The 12,132-nt window shown below is 30.0% G+C and overlaps 1 long non-coding RNA gene across 3 annotated transcripts in view; it reads left to right on the top strand.

Annotated features, from left to right (window-relative positions):
- Positions 1–985: 985 nt before the first annotated feature.
- Positions 986–12,132, top strand: part of LOC122268913 (uncharacterized) — a 98,482-nt gene continuing 87,335 nt past the window's right edge. The window contains exon 1 of one of the 3 annotated variants that reach the window (XR_015430792.1): positions 986–1,256. This is a non-coding gene — a long non-coding RNA (uncharacterized LOC122268913). The remainder of the gene's footprint in view (positions 1,257–12,132) is intronic. The other 2 variants (XR_015430789.1, XR_015430787.1) reach the window with 2 other exon arrangements.

The raw sequence follows: 12,132 nt of genomic DNA, 5'->3' as shown, positions 1-12,132 counted from the left end.
ATAATAAAAATCCGGAAAAATATTTGTGCGGATACAATCGTGAGAGCTGATGAAAAGATAATATCTTTTTTCATAAGATAGAAAGGATAATTTCTTTAAGAGATTATATATTTTCCTAATTTTTTTTTTCTGGATTTTTAATAATTTTTTTTAGATAAAAATTTTTTTTTTTTAAATATTTTTTAAAAATAATTTTTTCTTAATAATTTTTCGTCCTCTCTTGCCATTAATTTTTATTATTTTCCATATTTTCTCTATATTTTAAATAATATTTTTGAAAATTTGATGATTTTTATGGATTCGTTTTACTATTTAAAAATTAATGTTATTAGATTTTTTTAAGAAAAGAGTAGAAAAATTATGTTTGTATCTAAAATAGAATATACAACAATTTGTTGAAATTTTTCCTCCATTGCACTTTAAGTGATTTCAAATATTTTTACCTCAAACAATCTTCACACTTTTTTTTTTTAAATTTTAAAACTAAAAAGATAACACCTCAAAATGTGGATTATGAATGTTTTAGCCAGTCTCATTTAATTTGTTGGCAAGAAATAATTTTTTTTTTAAATGTCTGTTTTCATTTCTTTTAAAGTTATGCAGTTTCAAAATAAGATCTTTTTACACTTCGCATTGCTTTACATTGGCTTTGACTTGTTAAGCTTAGATTGACCTTGAGTTATACAGATTATATTGGCTATGTCTAATAAAATTTAAATTGATTTTGAGTTATATAGATTATATTGAATATGTCTTACAAGATTTATATTAACTATGTGTTATGCAGATTGTATTAGTTACGTCTTATAAGATTTATATTGACTTTTAGTTATGCAGATTATATTGGCTTATTTGCTTCGTCCTATAATTTCGGTTAAGTGACACGAAGTTGAATCCTCACCTTGAGGAAATAATGGTGGGTTTCGTATACAGTCCCTAAAAAGAAAATGACACCAATAATTGCTAGTTTCCACATTTCGTATCCAGTAGTTTGGAAGTTAATTGACAGTCCAAAAACCGTTGAAATATCTGTATCGTCCAAGAAAGGATTGTTGCTTCTCACCCACATACCGAGAGTCGAAAGGGTTCAACCCCTTAAGCAACGGTAGCCTCTATTTCATCTAGACCCCTCCCTATCCAGCATATATCTCAAAAGTTAGTTGAAATGTCAAGATCTATATCTACAGATACTGCTTGCTTGGGGAGAACTTTTAAAGAAGTCTCTAAGAAAATCACCTTTTCTTGAAATCACTGAGGTATGTAAATTTTGAATTAAAATGTTTTTCATTATATAATAATCCAAAAAATTAGGAATTTTTGGTTCTTTATTTATTTTCTTACTTCTATTTAGTTTTAGTTTCGTAAATTAAGTTTAATAACTCATTTGTGATTAAAAACAATTAATACAAATCTGGAAACGTGGTTTACCATGAATCATTTAAATGGATTCGGAAATTGTTCAACGAAAATGTAATTCGAAGTTTTGATAATTGAAGGAACCTCCAGATGCCTAGATCTAAGAAAAATATTGGGCTAGTAATCTTAGGTTAAGCGCAGTAAATATAGGCTATAATGTGCACTTCTAACTACTAATTAACATTACTAACAATTGATTTTATTTTATGTGAGAGCCAATATCTCAACAATATCTGAAACATTTCACTGTTAGGATAATCAGTTTTGGTAGCAGCATAATTACTTTGAACTATTATTTGTATAATACCTATTTTTTGTTATCGCATTGTTGTCAAAACTTATAAACGCTATTTAACCCTTGGAAATATGAGTAATTTTCAGTCTTAGAAGTTCGAACTGTCGGCTGTTTGTATATTTTAGAAGTGAATGAAGTTTTAAATCAAGTAATATATCTTCAGTTTCTTTGGATTATTTGTTTACCATCACATTATTATTATTTACAATATCTTTAGAAATACTTTTTCTTAATTTAAAACCATTTTAAAAATCATTAAATCCGACTCAAAACTTTTAAAAATGAGCGAAACAATAAATTTTTAGACCTTATTACTTTCAGAAGAGTTCCTATTGCTACTTTAAGCAGTAGTTCTATCCGCTGATGCAATTTTCAAATACTGGAAAAAAAGTAATAAAATATGAAAAAATAACCTTTTTCACAACTTCAAAAGAAACGTTCCTAAGTGGTAACCCTGGAAACTGAATTTGATCGATATCAAGAAACGGAGAATCTTCTAGATTTTCTTATCAACTGATGCTTGTTTTTCATTTTAAGTTTTGTTATATCTTGTTTTCGTAGAAGTTTGAAAAAGAGGAAATCAGTTGTTTCAGTTTAAATTGTTGTTTTCGTACGATAGTTAATTTTATTTGATGGAACGATGTAAAAACCTCATCTTTTTCCTCTCTTTCGACACTTTTAATATCAAGCAATATTTATAAATATTTTATTTAACTAAACTGTTCACAAATTGATTTTTACATTATAAAAATTAAATAAATTATAGCAAGCTCTATTTTAATTAAATTTGAATTTTAAAATAAATGCTCTTGGTAACCCCCTTTTTTTTCTTTTTTTACTGTAGTACAATTCATACAGTTAATAAAGAATAAATTTTTGATATGATACAATTCTAAATAAATAACTTTACACCCTTAAATTAACTAACTATGAAATGATAATTTTTTATTGTAAAATTCATTGCATTATATGTTATTGGGTTATTTTAAATCAGTAACTTAATTTTTTTTTATAAAATAAACTGCAAATCAATGTATGTTTTCTTTTTTTTTCCCTTTTTTTTTAAATTTTAAAACGTGCAATGGATATGAGGTGGGTCAAAAGATGCCATGAGTTTAAAATATGACATTGTAACTAAGTTCAGTTCCCTTCAAGAAGACATTCGTTCAGGACTTTTGATTTTGTCTGGTTCTTAACGTTGCATTAGACCAATTAGAGTTGCACTAATGGATTATTGGCAGCAGTTCATCCTAAATCTTGAACTGAGGACAATACTGACGAAGGCGATTACTAAACTACTTTAATTTCGATCAGATGATAGATAGTGGTGGTAATCATTTGAGCTCCACCCCGTGCTCCCCAACCATCCTACTTTGCGTGGACTAATTCTGCTTTGAAACCACTGAGGGATTCCGGACCAATGTGAGCTGATCGAAGAAAATCCGATGATCCGCCCAATTAACCACCTAGATCCCATTCAAGCATTACGTAATGGAGGTTTTGTGATTTGCAAATTTCATCTGAAAAATGGGAGACAAAATATAAACAATGCTTAGGTAAACTTTTAAAATCTCCTCACTTTTCAAAATTATCGGATAAAGCAAAAGAAAAATTGACACTAAAAATTTTTACATGGAAAAATATCATGTTTGAGATAAGAGTTGAATTCGGGCAATGGGTTGAATCCTAGTGATGATTAAGCAGTTCTTTCTCGTGTTTGTTCTGAATAATTCACTCAGAATATATGCACAGCTCTTATGGTGAACATTGAATGTATATAACAAGAGTAGGGGAGAGTGGGGTCAATTGTAACAGGGTACGATTGTAACAGAGCAAAAATTTCGAGTGTCGGGTTCTAGATTTGGTTCCTAGGTGGCGCACAAGGTGTATTTAATAAATCTACATGTACACCCCTGATGGCAACCATTTTTATGTACTTTTGAAAGAGTTACATCACAAAAGATATTTTCACGCCACACAAGTACTTTTTTTGGTATTAGAATATTATATTGTAACAAAGTAATTTTGTTTAAACAAATAAAAATTAGTAACCGAATATGTAAGTGGACACCTTAATTAACATTTCAATAAAAAAAAAGATTAGTTTTGCTAATTAACTAGCATTCTTTTTAACAAATGAAGCTGAAATGGCGTCTTGGGGACAATTGTAACAATAAGTAAAGGGACGGTTGTAACAGCTGAAAATAAATAATCTTATGTTTACAAACCATTACTTAACTCTTTAAGAACCACCAATAGTTTCCTATATCATTTATATTATGTTGCATGTGCATTATTTTATTTGTCACCTTTCACAGCATAAATTAAAATTTTTAACCCCTTAAAGTTAAAAGTTTAACCCTTTAGGTCTCTGCTCATTATTATTTTTACTCCTAAAATATCACTACTATTTCGATCAATAAAAAAATATATCACAACTATGATAATATGTATAATTAACTATGTTTTAGTTGAATTTATGAACTGTTACAATTGACCCCGTAAGTGGGGACAATTGTAACAAGTGCACGACTGTCAAAAATTGTTAATAACTAATATAATAATATTTAAAATCAGGTATTTATTTTTTTTTCTAGTAGAGGATAGTCTACTTTACTCGTCTGTCAATTAATACTAATAATATATTGGATTTCTTGTTAGTTAAAAATAGTTAAGTAAAAAATGTTGCAATTGACCCCACTCTCCCCTACTGGTCCCCTGAATATAATTTTTTTTTACCGTAAATTTTTCATTATCTTTTTCACGGTAAAAACATTCAAAAACCATGGTAAGAGAGTCACGCAATTTTGATAGTTAAATAGCAATCCACCTCAAAACAATGCTCCAACCCAACGTAAGAGCGATCAACTTCGATGACCATGTTTTTATCTGTTCTTCAGAAAACTGAATATTGAATGTATAGAAAAGGAGTGCCAGCTACCTGAGCACTAAAACATTTTTACTGTACATTTTCCATAATATTTTTTAATAAAAGCTGTATCTTCAAAAAGCATGGTAAGAGCGCCACGCAATTTTGATAGCAATCCAACCAATGATCAACCAATGCTCTAACCTAGTAAAATTATTTATCAAAGTGGCTGAAATTTACGATGTTGTAGTTAAAATTCTATTAGTTATTCAAAAGTTATCGTTGACACTAAGTCCAGAAATTGCTAGTTTCCTAAATATGATGCCTCAAACATAAATGCATAGTAGTTTTCAATTTTCTAATAACGTCACGAAATTAGCATTAACCAGTGTGCAGCACATGGAGGATCGAATTTTGCACTTGTTATAGTCCTTGTAAGAACGTTTTAACTTGATGATAATAATAAACTTACTTAAAGATGCTTGGATATAGTTACGCATGAATATTATTTACATTTTGCTAATTAGGTCGATTCACTGCATACATTCTATTAACTTTGTAGATGGATGTCTACCCTTGCATGTATTAAAATCCATATAACTTGTCCAGTGTTGCTGGTGTTTCAAGCACCACAATCATCATTGTATGAGGCTTCGCCAATTTTTAGACTTTTGTTACCACCTATTCAATTTTCACAAAGAATTAATTTCCATAAGATATATGTGGGGTTCAAAAAAAGGCACCAATGTATAAAAAGAAACTTAATTACTTATTAGAATAATAATATGATTTAAAAAGAAATTAAAAAAATCTTTTATATTTTTTAAAATAAATGAATAAATTTGAGAAATAAAGTAGAAACTCATTGCATTTAATTGAAACTTCAGATCAGAGCTTTTATTGGTTTTAATCTTATTTTTTTACAAAAGAAAAAGCCTTTTAAGGTGTAAAAAAATAATAAATTATGAAAATAACAAGCGTCAATATAATGAAAAATATATTTAAATAAAAAAAAAAGAATTTCCTTTTAAGAAATAAATATTTGAAAAAATAAAAGCAACAAAGACGTAGTATTTGATAGGAACTTTAGATTAAAGCTTTTATTGACTTTAATTGGCGAAAATTTTCAATCAAGCTAGGAGGATAAAAATCTTTCGGTTAAGAGCGTGACCCTCAAATTAGTTTGAGCCTTAACTTCTCTCACCTTCTAATTTAAATGCTGTTGGGATTGCCCAACAAACTAGTACTTTCGTATTCTCTCTCATTAAAGCTCTGTACAATAATTGCTTTATAATTACATCTAGATTCAGAGGGTATGGCTCCCCGCATCGTTAATGTTTCTCAAAGCTCCGATGTAATTTAAAATGTAAAACTAATACACTCTAATGATATCGCCTAATTCAATTTCGACTCAAGTCCTGACCTTTAATAACAACACGTATGTTTAGTTCCAAATTTTTAAAATATATACTAGTGTTTCGTTTTTTATCCAATAAATCTTTGAGAAGAGAATAAAAATAAGATTTGGATTAACGGAACGATGATAAGAACTTTTAAAATATTATTTTCATAAGCGAATGTGTGCACATCATTGAATGGTATTATATAATGAGTCAAATATGTAAATGTTAGCTACGTCACATATCGAAATTCTTAAGAAAGTTTAACTGAAAGTCTTGGACATTAAAACATTTTAAATGAGATTTTCCTAAACGTGTTTTACAGTACAAGAGGTTGACAAAATAATCGAAACACTTCTAAACTGATACAATTTTTTACTATTTATTAAAAAATACTTGAAGAATCCTTTTATAACTTAAGAATTGTTTAGATCATGCGATTTCTCATACTTATCAATGCAGTTTAAATCTTTTAGAGATTTGAGGGACTGACAATAAATTACAAACGGAAAATAGTGTTTTTGAACACCATATGCAGAAAAATGTAACAATAAATTTGTAACTCATAACAATTGTTTTGGTTATTATGTAATTATGCATGAAATTTTGTATACCTATCTTAAACATATATAGAACATATCATAAACATATACATATCTTAAACATATATGGAAATTTTTATAAGAAACTATTCTTTACTATAACATTATTTTCTGAAACTTTAATAATATTCAATAAAGTGAATCAAAATTTTTTGATCACTTTTAAATTAATCACAAAATTATTGCTTTAAAAGTTGAGAATTTTTTTTTTAAAACTGCGCAAGATATAAGCGATTAACGTTGTTTTATACTGAGCATGCACGGAAAAAAATTACATTTGTTTTTTCTTAATTTTGTAGTGAATCGTATTTGTCAACTAATGAAAAAAAAATTCAATTTGAATATCTCAAAAATTTAAAAAGTTTCAAGCAATTTTCCGAGTAGTTTTTGCACCTTTTTTTAAAGGAGCTCAATATGAGGGGTTTTCCACATTTTTTTTTTTTTTTTTTTACTATTGAGCAAATGACACCGGCATTGCTGGTTGTGGATCATTCCATTCCCCTTAAACTGTCCTTTCTTTTGCATGTCTTCTTTCCTTATATATATATATATATATATATATATATATATATATATATATATATATATATATATATATATATATATATATATATATATATATATATATATATATATATATATATATATATATATATATATATATATATATATATATATATATATATATATATATATATATGCACCTATATGGCACCTTTATGGAAAAATTATGGGCATATGAAAAAGGGGGGGGGGAAATAATAAGTGAAAAAATAACAAACAACAGTTATAAAAAAAAAAAAAAAAAAGGATGAAATTTTACTTAAAAAAACCGGGAAACATTAAATAAAACATTAAATGAAATAAAATTTCATCCTTTTTTTTTTTAGCAGTTGTTTGCTATTTTTTTTACTTATTGTCGCTTTGGTAGATGTCCGAAATATATACTAGGTCTAGTTAAGTGCCACTGCCTGGTCTGTCCTTCATCAGTGTTTTTTTTTTAAGCTCAAGTGCCACTGCCCAGTATGCATTTAACTGGTACTCCAAACACTGATGTTTCTCCTAATCTACCCCTCGCAGATATTAAAATATCGAATAAATGTAATAATATCAAGGAGTAAAATAATATCAAATCGGATATAACAAATATTTCGGATATTCACCAAAACGGATGATTCACCGGATTCACCGGTGATTGCTAACATTCACAGGTGAAAGTCGACATTTTCTTCAGTCATTCGCAGTCACATATATATAGTAAAAAAATTCGTGTATGAATGAAATTTGACTTGTCGCTTAGGGCAACCCATTTTTTAGGATTGCTCTTTGATAAAATATTATCGAAAATAAAGCATTTCGTACAATATTAAACAAAATAATCGCACGCTGTAAAATGTTTTAGTGTATCTGAGTACCAAAAATGTTGGCTACTACTTTACTCCGAAGTAGTGTTGAAACCCGAAGAATGTGCTGTGAAACACCTAGTATATCCTTTTGCGCTAATTAATGTAAAATTGCCGATCATCATATTTGTTATTTAATAACACTAAAATTTATAACTACAGTAGCTAATGATACACATAAAAATCAGTACACTTTGTTTTACGGAACAGTATAAAGTAAGAATTAAAAACTTAGGTTGTATGCATACACGAATTCTTAAAATAAAGCATGCGTGCATCAGAACTTTGTATCAGGAATTCCGTCCACAGCGTAATAATATTCGAACGTTGCATTCTTTTATCCCTGATTAAACTTCTTCTATCTCCCCACTTGAGTTCTTAGCTAATTACTTCTTATTCTTCCCTAAAAATCAACATCCTCTTATTTTATTTATTTATAAATTTTTTAACGTTTTACACATTTATAAAATATAAGAAAACACACTAACAATATGTTTAAATTATAACACAGCCACTTTTAACAACCACCAATTTTTCTTCTTCTGGTACTGACCTTAAATTTAACATTCATCAGTTCAGGATTGTTTTTTAAAAAAAGCGTATGTCGTGAAAAACTCATATATGTGCACCGTAATTTCGAGATGAAAAACATAATCATCCTCAATCCTTAGGATTTAAATCTACATCAGTACCTTCAATAGTTATTCCGTAAGAGGAAAGCACATAACGAATCAAAAGTCTATTTTATTAATTTTAATCATTATAGCTTGTTGTTTTTGAAAAAAGCAAAATCTTTAAGCTCGATATGAGAAGCTTCATTTGCAAATTAAGAATTACAGATAAATGATTGCAACGAAAATTTCTGGACAATACAATGATTTGTGCGAGAATAATAAATGACCCTCTCTAGCTTTCATGCCACTTTGAATATTTTGCATAGTGAAGCAGTTCTGTTGAGCTTGCGTATTGATCGGTAGAAATTGTAGTTAGACGTTAGAAATAGTGACCAAAGCAGACTCATCTGAAATACTTGTTGTTAAAGGAGGACGCTCTTGTTCACATCATAAATCTCGGAAGAGGGAACCGTCTAGTCGGATATAATCTGTTCGGATTTCGGAAGTTGAAACAAGCACCCATATACATTTCTATTCGGAAAACCAAACCTTAAGTACTTATTGCTTGTTTATTGGGATCGGAGTTTACTGATCGGAATTGTAATGTAGTTTGATCTTCAAACGATCAACGATTGGAGAACTGGGATAGGTTAGAAATAAATGTGTCGAGCTTAGTACGATTAATATTCTTTTAAAAGTTGATATTGAGGCGAAAATCCTTATTTCTATTGTTAAGATTTGGATCTATTAAGTGCCTTTAATAGTTATACAGTAAAAGGAAAGTACGTAACGAAACAAAAATCTATTTTATTAATCTTAATAGCCATGGTTCGTTGCTTTTACAAAAGTAATAACAGTAATATGCGTACGCTTGATATAAGAATCCGAAACGTAATTTGTGAATTAAGAATACAGATAAATGATTGTTACGAAACTTTCTTGACAATATAATGATTTTCGCAAGATCAATAAATGATCTTCTCCAGTCTTCATACCACTTTAGATATTTTGCATAGTAAGCAGTTCTGTTGAGCAACCACAGCTTACGTATTGATTGGTAGAAATTGTAGTTAGACGTTAGAAATAGTGATCAAAGCAGACTTAAGTGAAATATTTGGGGTTAAAGGAGGAAGCGTTTGTTAACATCATAAATCTTGGAAGTGAGAACCGTCTAGTCAGATATACTCTGTTCGTATTTCGGAAGTTGAAAGAAACACCGATATACATTTCTCTTCCGAAAACAAAGTGCTTATTGCATTTTATTGAGATCGGAGTCTACTGATCGTAATATAGTTCATTCTCCAAATGATCAACGAACGGGGATAAGTTACTAATAAATGTGTTCGATTAATATTATTTTATAAGGAGTATCGATTGTAATAATACGAACTTCAGTGAATAAGAATTTCTAAAATTAACAGCGACAGAAATGAAAGTAGTAGAAAGTAATTGATATTTTATATATATATATATATATTTTTTTTTTTTGTGCGGAAGAGAAAAATTTCGATAGGTCATTAAAAAGTCTTTTTAACCTATTTGTGTCTACAAAAATGAAATTATGATTTTAGGTGCATCATCTGTAAAATCTATTTTACCGTAAAATCCATTTTCACCTTAAAATATCAAACTGTAAATTTTAGAGTAATATTTATTGAATTAGGGTGATTCAATGATATTACTGTAAAAATTACGGTATGTCAGACGTTTTGTTCCGCAACATGCATCGTTAAAAATGGATTTCATGCTAAAAAAGCACCGGCAACCTGAGTAAATTTAAAAAGAAATCTAATCGGTCTTATATACACTCTATAACAAAAAAAATCGACGCACCAGGAAGCAATCATCCGATTGCTTTGAAATTTCGTATGCATGAATGTTTCGAACAGATCAGGCTGGTATGATGCCGACTGGGGACGTATAGTCTTTAGCGACGAATTCCGCTTCCAACTGTGTCCTGAAGATCATCGAAGACGTGTTTGGAGACGCACAGGGCAGAGGGGGGATCCTGCCTTCACTATTGCACGCCACGCCGGCCCTCAACGAGGCATTATGGTCTGGGGTGCTATTTCCTTTGACAGCCGGACCCCTTTGGTCGTCATTAGAGGTACACTTACTGCACCGCGGTACTTCGACGACATCCTAAGACCTGTTTTGCTACTGTTCCTTTTGCAGCGCCCTGGGCTGGTTTTTCAGCAGAACAATGCCAGACCACATACGGCACGTGTTGCTATGAGCTGTCTGCAAGCTTGTCAAACTCTTCCTTGGCCTGGCCAGATCACCAGATCTCTCTCCCATCGAGCATGTCTGGGATATGATGGGAAGGCGATTGCATCTGGCACGGAATGTTGATGACCTCGTTCGACATTTGGATCGAATTTGGCAGGAATACCGCAAGAGATCATCTGGGAGCTTTATCGGTCCATGCCACGCCATGTGGCAGCTTGTATCCAGGCTAGAGGCGGGTCAACACCTTATTGAACTTGCTACTGTAACTCTGCAATAAATTATTCAATTGTTCTGAAATTTTAATCATTTACTATTCTGTACATTGTCTTCCTATTTACCAATTTTCGTTTCAATCGGACAACTCCTTCTCGGTGCGTCGATTTTTTTGTTATAGAGTCTATAAGCTTTCAGGTAGAAAGGTATTTTTGTTGTGTAAACATTAAGTCAAAAGTAATAAAAATAACCTTTTGTTTTATTTTAATTTTACTTATACTATGTAAATAGTATTACGCGAAAAAAAAAGTACAAAGCCTACCTATCTGCTAAATCTCTTTGACAGAGATCTATTGGCGTAAACGTGATCTTAATAGCAGTAAATTCGTGATCCTTGTAAGAGGTGTAATCTCTTTTATACCAAAATGGCATTATAGAGCCTTGTTATTGCTTTTAAAATGCATGTTTTCTTTTAAAAGACGCTAAATACAATTTCATGATTAATATAAGAGGTACCTTAAAGGTCACTAATCAGTCACTTTTGTAAAATAAAATTTTGTTTATTTCATTCTGGTTGCGAAAAATATATTACGTTTGGTCATAAATAACTTAAGGTATTTCTTCTATGGATTTTAAAGAGAACTTTAAATAATATACAGGGTATCTCGAATGGTTGCTAAAAAACTTTGCGTGCTGGTCTGGGGGACCACAACGAACAAGTTTTCGATAAAATATTGTGTCCAAACACGTGACCAACCACAATTTTACACATAGTTGGACAGAGTGAAAATTTATTTTAAATATAATACTGAAATTTCGCAAGTTTGCAAAGATTTATTTGCGCTCAACTAGTATATAATGTAGTTATACACTGTAAAAAATTCTGAATCAAATTACGGTAAAAAGTTCGGGCATTTGGGGAGCCGTTACTTTTTACCGTAAAATCATTTTTGCAGGAACTTGTGACGGAGCAAGAAATATGTGATATACCGTAATTTTTACAGTAATAATTACCGAAAAATCATAAAACTACTCTTATTAAATAAATATTATGGTATAATAGTTGACGGGGAAAACGATTTTATGGAAGA

This window comes from Parasteatoda tepidariorum, chromosome 12, assembly GCF_982258835.1.
Source record: "Parasteatoda tepidariorum strain Cologne lab strain chromosome 12, Ptep-v5.0, whole genome shotgun sequence".
Lineage (NCBI taxonomy): Eukaryota > Metazoa > Arthropoda > Arachnida > Araneae > Theridiidae > Parasteatoda > Parasteatoda tepidariorum.
Note: the sequence above shows the minus strand (reverse complement) of the source record. Positions and strands in the feature narration are given on the sequence as shown.